This window comes from Schistocerca piceifrons, chromosome 10 (assembly GCF_021461385.2).
Source record: "Schistocerca piceifrons isolate TAMUIC-IGC-003096 chromosome 10, iqSchPice1.1, whole genome shotgun sequence".
In the NCBI taxonomy this organism is placed as follows: Eukaryota; Metazoa; Arthropoda; class Insecta; order Orthoptera; family Acrididae; genus Schistocerca; species Schistocerca piceifrons.
This window is the reverse complement of record NC_060147.1, coordinates 120480704-120500327: the sequence shown is the minus strand read 5'-3', so window position 1 is coordinate 120500327 and position 19624 is coordinate 120480704. Positions and strand designations below refer to the sequence as shown.

At 39.2% G+C, this 19624-nt stretch overlaps 1 long non-coding RNA gene across 2 annotated transcripts in view; it reads right to left on the bottom strand.

Moving 5' to 3' along the window:
• Window positions 1-998: 998 nt before the first annotated feature.
• Window positions 999-19624, bottom strand: part of LOC124718946 — a 31795-nt gene continuing 13169 nt past the window's right edge. Inside the window, exon 3 of one of the 2 annotated variants that reach the window (XR_007005950.1) lies at window positions 999-1263. This is a non-coding gene — a long non-coding RNA (uncharacterized LOC124718946). Of the gene's footprint in view, window positions 1264-14619; window positions 16489-19624 lie in introns of those variants that run through there. The other variant, XR_007005949.1, reaches the window with a different exon arrangement.

Genomic DNA, 19624 nt, shown 5'->3' with positions numbered 1-19624 from the left:
CCTGGCAAGCCTTTTCAGTTCGATCTTCTAAATTTAATGAAAGACAGAAATAATCTGCAATTTGAATTTAGACAGGCTACCAGCTGCTAGAGTGACAGCTTTGAGTTCAACCACCACATAACGTGTTATCTTAGAGAAACTCACCAGTTTATGTTGGGGACATTTCTAAAATAATTAATTTGTTTACTAAGTTAATCAAATAAGGGTCACAATATAGACACCATTTCTTATGGGCCTGGTATATTAGCAGCCAGTATGCAAAGTAGAGTATAATTCCCTAAGTTAATGCGAGTAGATGGCCACAGGTTCAATAGTAACAATATAAACTAAAATTGTATAAAGAACCAGTAGTAGTGGGACTAAGAGTGTGAGGCCACTGCACTGTTGCCAAATTTACTCAAGATGGCAGCGATGACGTCATTCAAGATGGCGGCATGTAGACTTGGCAACAGCACATGACGTGATCCAAGATGGCGGCTTTTGGCGGGAAAATGGAGGATGCTATGTTCACTGGACTTGGATACGATGTGACATTATGACGCATACATGCTAAAGCGAAAACGATAGAAACCGTATATCGACTATTCGACTTTTGTGAACTTTCGAGAGGTTGTGACAGTAGCGCTGTGCTCTGCGCTATTCATTTAAATGTGTTTTGCGTTCCAATCGTGTATTGTACTGTGTTTGTGTCCTGTGCGTTGTTTTTCGTTTGCTCGTCTCTAATTACGTGTTCAGCATTCGAGAGTCATGAGAGAAAAGCTGAAAGAGTTCAGCATCGATGACGACGGGCAATTGCGTGGTTATTGTGAATCTCAAGCAGAATTTAATGTACTTCTGACCCAGCTGAAGTGCGTCGGTTATTCGTACTCTGTGAGAATAAGCACTCAACAGCCAAAATCTTCAGATGCGTCAAGGAGTAAGTGAATAAGCGTCTCATTTTATTTTAGTTTTGATGAACTGTGTTACAATTTAGAAATATGGTTAAAATAGTTTGTTCTCATATCGTACCATGTGGTCATGAAAACATGCAAATTGAGTACTTAATGTTTTCTTGTTTAAGAAGATAATCTAATTAGTTACCCATAATGAAATAAATATTCATAGTTTTGTCCAATTTTCCAACCACTTATTTATTTCCGATTTCGCAGGTTGTCCAAAATTTTTCTTCAGACTTAAGAGTGGGAGCGTGGATATCCGATTTTTCAGATATCCTTTCTCAGTGGAAGATGGAAGTCACCGGGAATGTATTCTTGGCCCGAAGTACTACAAAGAAAAGAAAGGGGTTCCTGTTCCAGATCACCTGGTTTGTAACATCATGCTATGTTTCATCAGCCTAGTAGTAGACCCTGTTAACCGATAGCTTATACGAGGGTTGTTTTTTAAGTAAGGCCGTTCGCGCGTATAGTCCCGTAGTTCGCACGGACACCGCAACAAGCCACGGCGCCACTTGTCGGCATCCTTCCCGTTCACACTGATGCAAGTTGCAGCTCTGTAGCTGACGTGTACGCATCGCTGTGCTACTATAATGTTTAAGATTATTGAATCGCCCACCGTGTGTGAGATACGGCCAGTGATACTTATTTGACTGCGAGAAGCCTATCAGCTGCAAAATTCATCGTCAGTTAACAGAAGTTTATGGCTTGAATGCAATGAGTGAAGGTGAAGCGCGTCAATGGGTTAGAGAGTTTAAAAATGGCCGTCAAAACGTCCATGACGAAGAACGCTCAGGCCGGCCCTCTGTGATCACTGATAATTTGGTGGCTGCAGTCGAAACAAAGATTTGTGAGGACAGAATATCCACAATTTCCACTCTTTCTTTGGAATTTCCACAAGTTTCAAGATCGGTTTTGTACAAAATTGTGTCTGAAAACCTAAACTTTAAGAAACTGTGTTCTCGGTGGGTACCCAGACTCCTCACAGAGGACCAGAAAGGGAAGAGATTTGCCACTTCATTGGACTTTTTGATTCGTTACGAGGAAGAAGGGGATGACATGTTGATTCAAATTGTCACTGGAGATGAAACATGGGTATCCCATATCACTCCTGAAAGCAAGCGACAATCTATGGAATGGCGACACACAACCTCACCTGTCAAGGTCAAAGCCAAACAGACGCTGTCAAAGCGCAAGATTATGGCAACTGTGTTCTGGGACCGGCGCGGTGTTTTGATAGTGGACTTTATGCCACGAAGAATGACTATCAACTCAGATGCCTACTGTGCAACTCTAAAGAAGCTCCGCAGAGCAATTCAAAACAAAAGGCGCGGCATGCTGACAAAAGGAGTTTTGCTCCTGCACGATAACACTAGGCCTCACGCCTCTCAAAAAACTCGGGACTTGATTGATTCTCTTGGTTGGCAAGTTTTGGGCCATGCACCATACAGCCCCGACCTTGCTCCTAGCGATTTTCACCTTTTCCGGTACCTGAAACACCATCTTGGCGGGCAGCGGTTCAATGAAGACGAAGTGAAAGCGGCCGTGAACTCTTGGCTGTCTGAGCAGGCGGCCGAATTCTTTGAAGAGAGAATTAAAAACTTAGTTGAACGGTATGACAAGTGCTTAAATAAACAAGGCAACTATGTAGAAAAATAGGTAAAAGTGTGTAGAATCAGAAAATAAAAGTTTTTTTACAGAAGTATTTGTATCTTTTTTAAAAAATAAAAACGGCCCTTACTTAAACAACCCTCGTAGTACAAACTAAGAAAAGTATGCATACCAGAAGCATTTATTATCTTGCATTATTAGGTTGCAAGAATTAAGATTGCAATTATGCTGGAAGCTGATTTTTGTGGGTAGTCCTATTATTAAATATTGTCTGTTATAAAATAATCTTTTTTTTATATAATGGATGAAATCAAAGTGTACTACAAAACAAACAAATATTCTTACGATGTCACCACAATACAGTGATATTTTTGACTTGCTCTTATCACTATCAATATACTGTGCTTAACTCTTTGGAGCACGGTGGTATACATAGTATACCACCTTTTGAAAATTTTCTTGGCTCTTTGCACAGTGGTTTAACTGCACGACCACCACTCTAATATGCTCACCTAGTTCTCTACTTATCAGACAGATGGCACTCACTGCCTATAAGGAATCAGTTCCCGCCAAGAATTGCATAGATTACAACTGTGAAAGCTGCGTGCTGAGTTGTGCATGGTTTTTGCGTGTGAATAGTGGTTTATAACGAATTTCTTGTTGCGCCTGTGTTTTTTCCATATCTTGGACGTCACAGCTACGGTATGAACCCATGTATACATTCATATGCACAATCTTCCGTTATTTATATACAATTTATTTTGGTGGTATATTATTTGTACCACCGTGCATGTAGCAGTATTCTATTGCATTTCGTTTCCTAGTATAAAATTCGAAATCCTCCGCTACAAAGTTTAGTTTTTAATTGTGTTGTGACTTATTTTAGCTCTTTCTCCATTTTGTTTTGCTTACGTATTCTTTACTTGGATTCAGGCTGTTGTTTGAAAATGAAAATGTCAAGAAGAGGCTTACGAGATGAAGAAATCGAACGATTATTGTGTGAAATTCCATCAGACGAGGATTCCACTGTTGACACCACAGATGACGAATCTGATTATGAAGCAAGCATTGTTGCGGAGGCTATTGTGTCGTCTGAAGGCGAAGTTTCAGAGAGCGAGGAAGAAAGTGAGTCCACTCCGCCAAAACGCGCTGCTGACACAGCGCCAACTTGGGGACAACAATTCAATGCTACCTCAGGAATGCAGTTCGACAGTGAATCAGGACCAAGTGCTTTTATTAGGGACATTGATGATCCAGAACCTATCGATATATTCGAAAAAATATTTCCAAAAGAGCTAGTTCAGCTAATCGTTTTCCAAACAAATTTATATGCGACGCAATCTGGCAAGTCTTTCACTCCAACAACTGACAATGAAATACGAACTTTCCTGGGAATCAACATTTTGATGGGTATAAAGCGTATGCCAGCATACAGAGACTACTGGTCTAGTGCCCCAGAACTTCATGATCGTTATATTGCATCTCTGATGGCAGTAAATCGGTTTGGATGGTTACTGAGGAACATTCATCTGAATGATAACACATTGCATCCAGAAAAAGGACACCCAGGTTATGACAAACTGTACAAGCTGCGACCAGTGATCAAGATACTATCTGAATCTTTTTCCAAGTGTTACCAACCCAGCAAACACCTAGCAATTGATGAGTCAATGATCAAATTCAAAGGCCGCAACAGTATGAAACAATACATGAGAGATAAACCCATAAAGCGTGGTTACAAAGTGTGGATGCTGTGTGACAAGACCTCTTACAACTTGAAATTTGATATTTACACCGGAAAAGTAGGTGACACAGTGCAAACAGGCCTTGGGGAGCATGTAGTGCTGAGTTTGTCCTCTGAACTCGTAAATAAAGGCCATTATCTTTATTTCGACAACTATTTCAATAGCTATAACTTGTTGGCTGGTTTACAGCAGAGAAACATATATGCCTGTGGGACAGTTCAACCAACAAGGAAACATTTACCCAAATTAAAAACAGACAAAGAATTAAGCAGAGGTGAATTTGACTGGAGGGTCAGCAACTGTGGCATCCTCTACTTGAAGTGGAAAGATAAGAGAGCTGTTCATCTCCTTTCAAATTTTCACAGTCCTGAAGTTACTACAGTGACTCGCCGTGAAAGAGATGGTTCACGCATAGAGCTACCTTGTCCTCAAGCAGTGATGGATTACAATGCACACATGAACAATGTCGACAAGTTCGACCAACTGAAAAAATCATATGAAATAAGCCGGAGAAGTAAAAAGTGGTGGCACCGAATATTCTTTCACCTGCTTGATGTCAGTATCGTCAACAGCTATATAATTTGGAAGGAACTAGGCGATAGAGAAAAAATGACTGCCAAAGTCTTCAGGATGAGTATCCTGCAAAGCTTAGTAACCCAGAAAACACCATTGAGGCCATCTAGACTTCATGAGAGTCAAGTCCACGTAAAGAAAAACAAGCCATATGTTTCCTCACGCCAGCGTCTCGACAATTCATCCCACCAGCCAGAGCGTACTACCGCCAGACGTTGTGCGAAATGCAGTACAAAAAAGAAGCAAGTGCGCACTTTCTGGATGTGCGCTGAATGCAAAGTGCCTTTGTGCCTTAGCAAAACAAAAAGGTGCTTTCAAGATTTTCACAAAAAGGAATAAGAAACATATTTTATTTGTAAGGTTTGTAATTTGATTTTGTATTGTAAATGACCAATTGCCAGAAATAAAATTATTTTACATTAATTATACTAATTATTACTGCTTAGAGTAGAATTTAAAGGTGAGTTACAAGCACAAACCAAGATATCTCAAAAACTTTAGGTACGGCCCTAAGTGGCATGGTGGTATATTATATATACCACCATCTAAAACCAAAATCAATACAATAAAAAATTTTAATTCATGTTTTCCTTTATTAGCAACCCCACCAGACATAGAAAATGCATGTTTTATTAAAAAATTAATTAAACATAAAATCTGTGCATCAAAGAGTTAATTAAATGTACAGTATTTCAAAACAGGTGAATTAACAATATTAAACACTGGTAATTAACAACAAATACTTTTGTAATTTGCATATAAATTGAAATAGTAGGCTACTCAGCTGTGTAATTACTTCATTAATATAGGTAATTTTGAAGAATTCATGTGTGGGGCTACATATCAATAATTCAGCCAATGTCGCAGATTGTTTTTTTAATTTTTAAGGAGAGGGAACAAAAATTTTTCATGGGAGAAGTAGGATGTGATCTTTTAAAAATTGAAAACACTGATGATAAAGTGTGACCTTGGCAAGGGTATCAATATGTAGCCCAGTGCATGGATTCTTCAAAATTACTGTAATATATAGGTCTTGTTTTAGCTAACATCTGTTACAAAAATTTATTACCGTTTTCTTTATTTGATACTATGCTGACTCACATTATGGCATTGTTTTTTCCTGTTAAGTTGTAGCTGGTTAAATCTAGTCTCAAGTTAATGTTTAGGCCTGCTGGCTAAATATAAGGAATCATATGTTCTGTCTAGACACCCCTTTAGTAAATATGGTCCTGGCTTCTTTAAGCCTGTGGATTTCCTCCACAGTGGAAAAGTAGTGGGTTTATTTAGTCTGGCTTTGCCTTATTTTGCATTATGTTGAATATGTTACTGAAATACGCTTATGAATCTGATAATTTGAGGTCCAAGCTAATGTACTTTTGTGGTTGATGTGGGTAGAGCTTCACTTTGAGATGTTCTCTTAGTCCACAGCAGATGCTGGCCTGTGTGGTTAACTAAGTGAGGTCAACCAAAAGCTGGGATTAGACCCAAGTGCATTGATTAATGGTGTAACTGTCAATGTCATGGTGGTGCAGAGCTTATGAGCTGGATTATGTTTGTAGCTGGCATGTTACAGTATTTGATGGTGCACACTTGTTGGATGTTTGTTTCAGATTTGTTTACATATTTTATTAGTCATTTGATGGTGTAGTTGAGTGTGTCATAGCCGTGTAGCATTTGTATATGTGGTTTAATAAATGGCCATAATGTGGAAGTGCAACTTACTTTTTGATCCACCCTCGCATATATTAAAATTGGTGATTATGCAGGATTTTAAGAATTTCTTGGATTTTCTTGTTAGTGTTTGGTAATATTGGATTGCGGGTGGTAGGTACTGCAGGTATTGCTTTAGCATCATTGATTCTGTTAACTTTTTGATATTAGTTATGTGATTGAGTTTTGGATTGTTGTACTGTGGAGTTCGTTTTAGATAGGATAAGTAAAGGTTTTGACAACTGACATAACAATGTCTGTGTTGGTGTTTGGCACTGTGGACTTCATTTTAGACGCAATAAAAGTATAGTAAAATTTGTAATATCTGGTTTTGGAGTTGGATTTGGGTTCATGGTAACTGTATTGTGGAAGCAATGCATTGCAAGCAAACTATCTGACCACGTATCCTGCATGAATATTCTATGCTAAACCTGTTTTAATACCTTCCGTGATTAGCAGCAGTCTGTTTGAGTAGGCTTTTTGTACCTTTGAGTTGCTGTTTTTATTGGTTTCATCACGGAGGCAAGTGTAGATTCATCCTTAGTTGTTATGCTGGAGTCAATTACATATTTGCCAATTAACTTAAAATTCTTTCTGTGTAGTTTTATTCACACAGTTTGTAGCCAAGTCCTAGACCAGTCATTTCTAACTGTGTAGATGGTTTTTTCGTTTGTTTACACTGGAACATTTAGTTTTGAAAGCACAGTAAGGAGGAAAAAACATTTAAACCACATTGACCAGAATCAATAAAATGTTTTTTAATTAATTTTTGTTTTTACTTCAAGGCTGACCACATGAACCCCAGGAAGAGACACTTAGACACAAAGAAAAGTGGTTGCCCAGCTACATTCTCTGTTAAACGTATCCGGGTATACCCTGGATATTCAACTGAGTCAGAGGGGCTCATCCTAATATTAAGAAAAAGGTGAGTTTAAACTTTAACATACTTTAATATATTTTTTAATCAGTGGTTGTCTACATTCAGTTTGAGACCATTAGTACTTATCTACTATAATTAAGTCTATTGTGTTACAGGTTTTGGAAAGCCTGAGAGAGGCTTTGGTGTCCCCAAATCAGCCCACAAGCTTTCTTATTAGATTTCATGTGGTTGCTTCACCAGTAGACACACACACACACACACACACACACACACACACACACACACACACACACACACAGACAGACAGACAGACAGACAGACACACACACACACACACAGACACACAGACACAGAGACAGACACACAGACACAGAGACAGACACACAGACACAGAGACAGACACACACAGACACACACACACACACAGACACACACACACACACACACACACACACACACACACACACACACACACACACACACACACACACACACAGAGTACAGAACGTCTGAAAGTTACTGCAGAAATACACCCTATGCTAGCAAATGAAATAGGAAATGTTAAAGAAGGAACAAGATTGGTACCGGTAATGAAATTACATCTTGACAATTTTGTCAAGACAAATTTCAGTGCAACCACCATGCCAGATCGTGACAATGTAATGTTTTATCACTCACATAAAACGATTTATAATCATATGTATAATGCTATATTGAACGTGAAAAAGACAACAATTGATCAGGATGCTCTGCAGATGAAAGTTAGTGAGTGGAAGAAAGAGTTGTCAGGTGGCAATATCTATTTTAGACCTTGTGCAGAAGTAGATGGAGAGGTACAGCAACTATTTTGCTACCAGACTGCGTGGCAAGTGGAATTATTAAGAAAGTATGGGACAGTATGCTTGCTTGATGTGACATACAAAACCACCAAGTATGACATTCCACTGTTTTTCATAACAGTGAAAGCAAATGTGTGCTATTTAGTTGTAGGTTTTTTTATGTTCAGTTAGAAGACACACAATCCATTTGTGAAGCATTAAATATTTTCAAGGAGTGGAACGTGGATGTGAGTCCTGCATACTGGGTAACTGATTTATCTGAATCTGAGAAATGCTATTCAGGCAATATTTTCCTGCTCTAAAGTGTATCAATGTTCATTTCACAGGGAACAAGCTTGGAACAGGTGGTTACGTAAACATGTGAAAGAACAAGAAGACAGAGACAATAGTTAATCAGTGGAGAAGAGTTGCAGCATCGTCCTCCTCGCAACAGTACAAAGATAATTTAGAAAAAATGAAAAATCATCATGTTTTTGAAGGGAAGGAGTCCGCATTAAAATATTTTGAGAAACAATGGGTTGCGGCGCATCGTAAATGGGTGAAAGCTTTTGAGCACAAAGGCATGTTTGCCAATATAAACACAACAAATGGTGCTGAAGCAATGAATAGGTTGGTGAAATATTCACACCTTCATCAAAGTATAGATAAAACATTAACAGGTGTTATTACAGTTTTAGTCCATAGTTACCTCTCTAGCCTCATTGAAAAGTATTGTAAATTAAATTCTGCCATTAAGTCATACAATAAGATGATCCCTGTATTCCTGCATAGGAAGACGCCCGACTTCACAGGGCATGTAATGAAGCAATATGAATCAGTGGAAGTTGATTTTAGTGCAGAATCGGTAACAATGGTAACTACGAGATCGTTTCATGTAAAATGTGCAGGAAACAAAGGCTCTCATTACACGGTCAACTTTGAAAAACCTGATTGCTCTTGTCCAGATTTTCAAAAGTTCAAGTATCCTTGCAAGCACTTCTGTGCCATTTTCCATTTCACAAATTGAATTTCGGTTATAGGACTAGTCCATTGATTTGCTTGGATGAAACACATGGGTTTGGCACGCAAAGCAGTTGCAGTACAGAAACCAGCACTGAAACAAATGACTTGCAGGATACCAGCCGAAGTCATGGAACAAATGAACAGCACATTCCTGAAACATCAGATGGTAATTCAGCAGTGCATCAACGGGCAAGAGAAGTGTGTATGAATTTAATAAATCTGACATACAATTGCAGTAATGAAACAGCTAATAAAATGATTGAATACCTCACAACCTTGCAACATGACGTAGAGTCATCAAACCCTACAGACAATGGCCTTCCATTAGCAATAGCATCAACTTCAAAGTGACAGAAATATGCTTGTGCACTCTGAAAAGTAAACAGAATGTGAGGCACCGAATGGTCGCCCATCCAAGTGCTGTCCACACCCAGTGGTGCTTAACTTCAGTGATATGAGGGGAACCGGTGTATCCACTCGGCCAAGGCTGTTGGCTTTGCTTTATACATAATAAATCTTTTGGCATTATGTATAATGTGGATTTGGCATGAGCCTTATGTTAAAAGATTAAACTGTAGAGGGTACATTTTTTTCCTAGTATTCAGATTTTACTGGTGATGTTCATTTTTTACAACTTTCATTGCTAGCAGTAGGTGTAAGTATTCGAAGTGCATTCCACTTACTGTAATCTGTGCAGAGCTGTTCATTAGGTACAAAGAACCACTAACTGGAGTGCAAAGTGTCTGAATGTTCTGTGATGCTGCTACTTCAGAACACACCAATATGGAGCTATGTGATAACGTGAGTAAATTCAATTACACACACAGTATGTGAAAAATCGTTTGAATTGTCTGTCACTTGCAAAAGAATTGCAAGCAAATTGCACATAGATACTGACGCTGCATATTGACTAGGTGTAACAAAGTAAATGCAGCTTTAAAAATATTTACTTCAATTTTGTGTATAAGTAGTTACTGTTGATGTTATTTGCAAATACTTCCAGCCTATTGTTATCTGGCAGCTTGAGTGAGTAAAATTGTGGCTTTAAAGATTGCCTATATCTTAACATGTTCGCTGTAGCTGACGTTTAAAAGTATTCACACACATCTCTACCTCAGTGCTTCCATTTTTGCTGTTTTATTGTTTGTATGCTGCTTAAGTAACCGTTTTTAACTAATCTAATTGAAATCTCTATTGTGTTACAGGTATGGAGTTAATGAAGAATCCACAGGGCTTTAATCAATAGAGGAAGTGCTAAAGCAACTGGAAACATAAATGTTATCATTATCAACAGAAATGAAACTTTTTTTAACTTATTGAGAAGCAGACCAGATCATATACCCCTCTTGTTCTTTCAGGAATGTGCTGCTTCTTTTGTGATTTCTGCTGGTATCCTGGAAGCCATGTGTTGGAGTGCTAGATTTTGTACTCTAACTGCTTTATGTGCCAATTTGTGAAATCCCCATTCTGAGAAATGGAAAATGGCACAGAAGTTCTTGCATAGATAGTTGAACTTTCAATAATCTGGACAAGATCAGGTTTTTCAAAGTTTACCATACAATAAGACTTCAGTTCCTGCACATTTTACATGAAACAATCCCGTAGTTACCATCATTACTGATACTGCACTAAAATCAACAGAATTTAATTTAAAATACTTTTTGATAAGACCTGGGAGGTAACTATGGACTGAAACTGTAATAAAACTTGTTAATGTTGAATTTGTACTTTGCTGAAGGTGTGAATATTTCACCAACCTGTTCATTTCTTCAGCACCATTTGTTGTGCTTATACTGGCAAACATGTCTGTGTACTTAAAAGCTTTTACCCATCTATAATGCCCTGGATCCCACTGTTTTTCAACGTAATGTAATACAGACTCCTTCCCTTCAAAAACACTATGAATTCTCGTTTTTCCTAAATTAACTGCCCTCCACAGTTTAACAATTATGTCTTTCTTGTTCTTTTGCATGTTTTCATAACCACATCCTTCAAGCCAGCAAAGTTTTAAACTGATTATTGTACGAGATTTATGGTATATTATTGTAAATTTTAAAATTGTTTATGTTTTTGTTTTCTTTGACCTTAATTCATTTAATAAAATAAGTTAATGTTGCCAGATACTGACATCTATTTCAAAATAAATTACCCAAATTACTCTCAAAAATTTTTAATTTTTATGAGTGGGGGTGAAGAAGGGGTGGCAAATTTAAGCTCGCCCCCCTTCATAAAACTCTTAGATCCAACCCTGGGGGGCCCCACTGAAAGGCACTTAAACTTCATCTTCCAGACAGGTTCGTTTGCCAACATGGCTCGTAGCAGCGACTTGGAATATGCAGTTGCAGTGCTTTTTAATGTGTCCACGCAGTCTGGAAAAGATTAAATCTGCTGCAAATACAGCAATGCAAATTGTAAGGTAGCAGTATTTTGCACCTTACTGTAATACAGGGTGATGCAAAAAGAATACCACAACTTTAGGAATTTAAAACTCTGCAACGATAAAAGGCAGAGCTAAGCACTATCTGTCGGTGAATTAATGGAGCTATAAAGTTTCATTTAGTTGTACATTTGTTCGCTTGAGGCACTGTTGACTAGGTGTCAGCGTCCGTTGATACTAAGATGGCGACCGCTCAACAGAAAGCTTTTTGTGTTATTGAGTACGGCAGAAGTGAATCGACAACAGTTGTTCAGCGTGCATTTCGAACGAACTATGGAGTTAAACCTCCTTATAGGTGGTGTATTAAACATTGGTATAAACAGTTTACAGAGAATGGGTGTTTGTGCAAAGGGAAAAGTTCTGGACGGCCGAGAACGAGTGATGAAAATGTAGCACGCATCCAGCAAGCATTTGTTCGCAGCCCAGGAAAATCGACTTGCAGAGCTAGCAGAGAGCTGCAAATTCCACAATCAACTGTATGGAGAGTCCTACGAAAAAGGTTAGTTATGAAACCTTATCGTCTGAAATTGGTTCAAGCACTGTCTGCAGCTGATAAGATTAAAAGAATCGATTTCTGTGATTTTATCCTTGCTCAAATGGAAACAGATGGATCTTTCGTTTCAAAGATTCGTGTTTAGTGATGAAGCAACTTTCCACATTAACGGGAAAGTCAACCGTCACAATGTCTGTATATGGGGCACTGAGAATCCACGGGAAACAACTCAGTATGAACGTGACTCACCTAAGGTGAACGTTTTCTGTGCCATTTCAGCCAATAAAGTTTTTGGTCCCTTTTTCTTCGAAGGTGCTACTGTAACTGGACTACAGTATCTGGAGATGTTAGAGAATTGGCTGTTCCCTCAGCTCGAACAGGAAGCACAACAATTCATATTTCAGCAGGATGGAGTGCCATCACATTGGCACTTATCTGTCCGTAACTACCTGAACGTCAACTAGCCGAGGCGATGGATCGGCCGCCAGGCAGCCCGTGACAGAGCACTTCCTCACTGGCCTCCAAGAAGCCCTGATCTTACCCCCTGCGATTTTTTCTTATGGGGGTATGTTAAGGATATGGTGTTTCGGCCACCTCTCCCAGCCACCATTGATGATCTGAAACGAGAAATAACAGCAGCTATCCAAACTGTTACGCCTGATATGCTACAGAGTTGGAGTATCGGGTTGATATTGCTCGAGTGTCTAGAGGGGGCCATACTGAACATCTCTGAACTTGTTTTTGAGTGAAAAAAAAAAACCTTTTAAATACTCTTTGCAATGATGTATAACAGAAGGTTATATTACGTTCGTTTCATTAAATACACATTTTTAAAGTTGTGGTTTTCTTTTTGAATCACCCTGTATAATAATTGTTGCAAAGACAAGTTAGACATCTGTTATGTTATATATCAGGCAATCAGTCTATTGAAATTAATATAGGGAGTATCAGATGGCATAAGAAACGGATTAACTTTAAGAAATTCGAATGTTGCATGAAGTCGGGTTCAGGTGATATTTTCACAGAGTTTGATTGGAGCGGACAAGTGGCACTGCTCAAAGGCAGGGCAGAGGGGTGCGGAAGTTTACAACCGACCATTACGAGTCAACATGCGAAAGCGTCCCACTGGGGGAGACGCGCAGCCGGAGCAGGTAGGCACCAATTGTGTGGACAACAGAGGCAGGCCTTCAAGTAACGGCGCCTCGTTGGCGCTGGGCGTTACGCCGACGCCACTATGTCGAGGCGAACTGGCACCTAAGGGAGCCTTCCCTTGAGTCTTAACGTTTTCTGGGGCTTTCTAAGAAACGCGGTTAAGCTAGAGCAATGACCTTTTCCCACACAAGGGCGAACAGAGACACACGAATGGCGGGTTCAATTTTGAACGGAGCTTCAGTTTGTTCCAGAACATTCTAGGCGCAGTAAGGTGCGGAATGTTTTGATTGGCTGGAAGAAGCCAGGAAATAATAGTGGGAGCGAACTGCGCTGGTCTAGAGTCACGGGATTGGCCAGCTCGAAAAATAGTGTGGGGGTGCTGATTTTTGCAGCTGTTTGGATCTGTTATCAGGGAGAAGTGTCTTAGCTCCTGTAGCGAGCAGACGTCATGCTTTCAGCTCTGCTGTAGGAGAGTAAATTCTTTTCAGTGTGCTGTGCAGGCCTTTGCATAAGTCTGCCAGCTGCAACTGAAACTAGTATTCAGTTAGGGGAACTGTCTTTTACTGTTAGAGACAGGCTGATTCCACCAATTACGGTTGGGAATACTGTCTCACAGAAAGCAGACAGGAGCAGAGAAATTTCCTTGTGGCAAACTTTATTAAAGACGTTACTGGATTCCGCCTTTGGGTTGGTGAGTCCTGTCGGAGCAAGTGTGAAAGCAGAATTAGCTTTTGAATGGGAGTTTACGAACAGGAAGCCTGTTCGCGAAAATAAATTCATTTTTGTTACAACTGAGGCTCCTGGACAACGCAAACGCCATCGGCAGCTTGCTGACCTGTCCACGACACTGCATTTGGTAACGTGATGCTCAGCTTCGGCATTTAATCTGATATTACGCACGCCTGTGATTACCAGAGCCCAGTTTTCCAGCCACGCCCTTATTGGGAATTTGGTAACTAAAGTAGGTTTGTGAGACCTATTTTATTTCGTCTGACAAGGGGAGAGAGTAGAAAATAACACGTACAGATGCGTTATCCGACCTTAAGAGTTAGTTTTGGAATTTAAGGGCAATTGCCATTACTAGCTTGATTTTATCACTTATAAATGTTCAGTTTGATGTTAGGAAGATTACTGTTCAATAAATGTGTTCAATACTATCCTTGTTTGTTTAGTAGTGATCAGTTCCCTGATCGCTATTTAGTTATTAAATATTAATCAAAATTAGTAGAGCATCTGTTTTAATTAACAGGTTGGGTCTCATAACAGGCCTTCAGCCAGAGCCAACAACCCGATCCATTAGGGAAAGTGAACAAATAAAAGCATTCTTGTTAAAACCCCTGACATTTGGCGGACCCGCCTAGGATCCCTCATCATTTATTGAAATAAACCCCTTCCAAAATGATTAACCAAACGCAAATTGTTTGAAAGAGGGACAAAAAGGAAATGTCAGGAATGGTTTGATGTGAGAGTACCACAATATGCAGTATGGTGTGCACAACAATACTGTAGCCCGTGCCTCGCGTGTGTCATTTACAACAGCTGTGACTGAACTTGCATTAGCACGCAAAATACAAGAAAAATTAAACAGTGTGGTGCATCCACATTCTGTGCAAAGCACTGGAAGCGTACCACAGTGACAAATCCCGGCACAGATTCTGGATATGCCCACTCCGTAGTAGAGGTGAAAAGGAGTGTCACCCTCAGACAGGATTGAGGGGAAAAGGACATACAGAAGTTCTGTATATATTTTCGAATGACACTGCAGAGGTAAAAATATGTTACACTTGATATTCGTGATTGAATTGTTAAGCTGTAGATGACAATGCAAGAGACAACAATATTTCTAAACATTAAAGGGCAAGTCTGTATAACTAAAGAGGCAAGACAAATTGTACTGTATTATGTGAAAGACGAAGGTAGGTGAAGAATTTTTGAAGCTACAGTAAAACCCCGTATTAACAAACCCGATTTTAAGGAATACTTTTGTTGGTCCTGGCGATAACACCATAAAAACAGTGTTCCTGAAATTTGGTTTTAACGAATCACACTTTCTTTTAAATCCCTGTTTTAAGTGTTACAATTCGCAAATTAAAATACGGTCTGCAGCTGCACTTCTTGTTTTTGGACATTAAATTGTAACGTTCGGCTTTGATCACTTGCATTCTTAAGATCAATGTCTGCGTTAGTGTTCGGATATTGGTCTCACCATCAAGCCAAGCCAGGTCACGGAACAGCATTAGGTGTGAGACTACTGCAACTGCCTGTGGTCACATGGCATTAAATGTATTAATTGTTGTGAACAGAGTACAATTAACAGTTCTTCTGTAGAATTCTGACAGCCATTTCTAGGATATACTGCACATCTTGTTGTGGTTAGTTTATCAAATTAGTTCAGGGCTATAAAATGTCACATCTGCAACAGTTATGCCATTGGTCACCCCAAAACCAGTTGTCAGCAGGGCATGTCATTCATGTCATTTCATAATGGCCACTTCACACTGCACAGAGTTACGTCTCCCATCCTTTCATAATCCCAACCTGTGCTCTGCCTCTACTGAGCTAAACCTACTTTTTTTAACATGAAAATTAAATTGAACAGCATTTGCTGAGTGACCTGCTCTGTTTGTTGCCTATAATACAGCAGCAGCCGGTGTGCCAACACTTTAGCAACAAGTGACAGATGCCAACTAACAAATAATTTTAACGAATCTATACTGCTGTGTTCATGTTGAAATGGTTTCTATGGTTTTCGATAATTGTGGTGTTGATATGTAAAACAGTAGTCAGCTCATTGAACCTATTGACAGGCATGTTTAGCTTTATTGTCTTCCTAGTTAAGTTTATTTTTTGTAATTCCACATTTATAGTAATTACATTTTTCTACGCAAGTGTTCTTCACATCTCCTTTGTTTACAAAGAATATTAATTCCACATTTATTGGAACCACAAAGCACTTCAGTTGCCCGAAATCAGTATGGTATCCTCATTGCACATGGCAGACAGTTCCATTTCTTTACTAGATACAATAGGTGTGACATCCTGTAAAATTTTGCTCCAGTACTATGTAAAGTAGATAGACAATCTGCTTCCATCAGTTCAGAACTTCGACAATACCTGTCAAATGAATGAAATGTTTTCTCACAATGTATTAGTTAATTAACAATAACATATGTGAATTATTTAACAATAACAATGTTTTTTTGTCTGTGAGAAATATATTAACTGTTCCAGGTAAAACAAAGCATTTCTTCAAGCAAATGCAGGGACATGTCCCTATCCCCTTTTTTGGTTGTGCATTTGCAGTAAAGTGTGTGTGGTCGAGGCACTGTGTTTTGGGGCCAAAATACTATAAAAGTAAAGAGTCTAGTGTACCTGAGCACTTGGTAATATCATGCTGTGTTAAGATATACTTACTTTCCATAAAACAAGTTCGTTACAGGGAGAGTTTATTTAATAAATTTTATAGTAGTTCTTTACCCGCTTTAGGAAGACCATGTGACTCCTCGTAAGAGATTGAGAATCATGGATACTAGAAAATCCAACTGCCCAGCAACTTTAAATATGAAGTGTATAAGGGTGTATCCTGATTACAGTATGCACTCAGCAACTGAATACAGGGATACCAAGGCAAAAGTAAGTATCCAGTTTGGGTTCTGCTTGGAGAAAATTTTACATGATCAGTTGACGGTATACTTTAAAATCTGTTGTTTTTAATGCTCTTAATTAAATAATTGTTACATTTTTGTCTTACAGGTTCTTGCAAGTCTACAGAAAGATTTGGCATTGCCATGCCCGCCTAAGAGCTATCTACGTTATTATTTGACTGCTTCCCCAGCAAGTGCACACACACACATGCTACTGAAAGTGTTGAAGCAAGTGGGTACATACATCCTTCACTTGTAAAGGAAATCAAAAACTTACTACTCAGTGGCATGACATCTCTCAAAGTCATTAAGTTGGCTCTAGACAGATTTGTTGAAATCAATTTCACTGGGACACACATACTAGGTCAAATGAATACTACCTTTTACCCCACAGAGAAAACTATTTACAGTCACATTTATCGGACCCTTTATGGTACAAATAAAGTATCGTTTTACGAGACTAGACTGCAGAATCAGGTTGATGAGTGGCACAAAGACTCGAGCAATCACATGATTTATTATAGACATTGTACGGGAGCCAATGGAGAAGTGAAACCATTACTATTTTGCTATCAGAGCAGTTGGCAGAGAGATCTTTTGAAGAAGTATGGGGGTAGTTGTTTGATAGATGCAACATACAAAACAACAACAACATATGATATTCCTTTATTTTTTATAGCTGTGAAGAGTAATGTGGGCTATTTGGTTGTCTTTTTTTTTTTTTTTTTTTTTTTTTTTTTTTTTTCAGATTGAAAATGCAAGATCCATTCATGAAGCACTAGACATTTTCAAGGACTGGAACAAGGATTGGAATCCCCTCTATTGGGTTACTGATTTCTCGGAGTCAGAGATAAATGCAATTGAGCAAGCATTCCCTCAGACAAAAGTTTACTTGTGTCTTTTCCATCGAAAACAGGCATGAGGAAGATGGTTGGAAAAAAAAAATCATCTACGTGTACCAAATGACATGAAGACATTTCTGGATATGTGGCAAGAAATTTCAGAATCACCAACAGAGAGAGAATTTAGAGATCGCGTAGAAGAGTTGCGAACGCATGAGGTTTCTCGGAGAAATGAGTGTGCATGGTCATACTTTCAACAGCAATGGCTAACAGTATGTGAAAGATGGGTGAAAATGTATGAGGACAAGGGCAGATTTGCAACTATTGACACTACAAATGGAGTTGAAGCCATGAACAAGGTTGTAAAACATTTTTTCCTTAAACACAATTCAGACAGGACTTTTACTGGGGTTACTAAGGTTATAATAAACCAGTTTCTTCCAAGCCTAATTAGAAAGTACTGTCTGCAGAATTCTGCCATCAAAGCTTATAACAAAGATGTTCCACAGTTTTTGCATAAAAAAAACACACAAGTTTGTGAAACATGTCATGCAGCGACATGCATCAGCAAAAGTTGAGTTAACTGCAAGATCAGTGAGTAGGAGATTGGATGGTTCATTTTGTGTGGAGAGTGCAAAGTCCAAAAACTGTAATTATGTTGTAAACTTTGATGTACCAGATTGCACATGTGAAGATTTTCGGAGATATAAATACCCATGCAAGCATTTCTGTGCAATCTTAATTTTTTACCCAGAGTGGGGTTTTAATAAAATGCCAGAAAGTTTTAAGACTAGTCCATTAATCTGCCTTGATGAAATGTATGGGGTGGGCTTTAGAAGTGGCTCTTCAGTAATTTCATATGAAGGCAGTAGTAGTGACGAAGCTGTTGAGGAGGCAGTCGAAGCAGCTGAGGAGGCTGTCGAGGCAGCAAATAGAGATTATCTCGTTCAAACCCCGAATATTCCTTTGCAGCAGTTTGTAGCTAGGGAGCTGTGTAACCACATTATAATCTCACATACAACTGCAGCAACAGTGAAAGAATAACCAAAAGTACTTGGATCACTCAGCAACTGTGTGCAAGATTTGCAATTAGCCACTCCTGAAGTTGGTGGTCTCCCATTAGCAGAGCTATCAACTTCCAAAGAATGGAGAAGAAAGATGCCAAAAGCCACACCATCTTGATTCGACCACGGATCTCTAGCCGTCGAAGAAGTGTGCAGCGCGTTTGCGTATACGTCATTTTGAGGTCACTTCCGAGTGGTTCTGGACCACAATGATGTGTATGTTACGCTTCCCATGTCATCACCAAACAAAAGGGCAACGCAATTATAAAAAAGCAGCCGTGCTCACCTTAATGAATACCTTGGCGAGACTCCTCATAAATAGCTTTCCAGGGAGCCAAATAGGGCTACTGCTACCACGAAGACTCAAACTGCCAAGGTCACATATGGAACCCATGTCTGCAATCATAACTATCGTCATCAAAAACATCGAAGATGATGTCACACGTGCCGAGGTATCTGAAGAAGTAAAACTCCACAGATATTTAGTTATCAAAGTGACCAGAGTCAATGGTCATAGCGACAACAAGCCATCGGGTAAGAACCGCTTGTTCACACAATCTGTACACCCATAACTACCTGCTCCTACACCACTTCACATTTAATTACTACATACATACAGTGGAACCATCAAGACCGAGAGCAGTGCAGCCCACCCAATGAACTCGCCATCACGAATTTAACCACCCCACAGACAATTGGA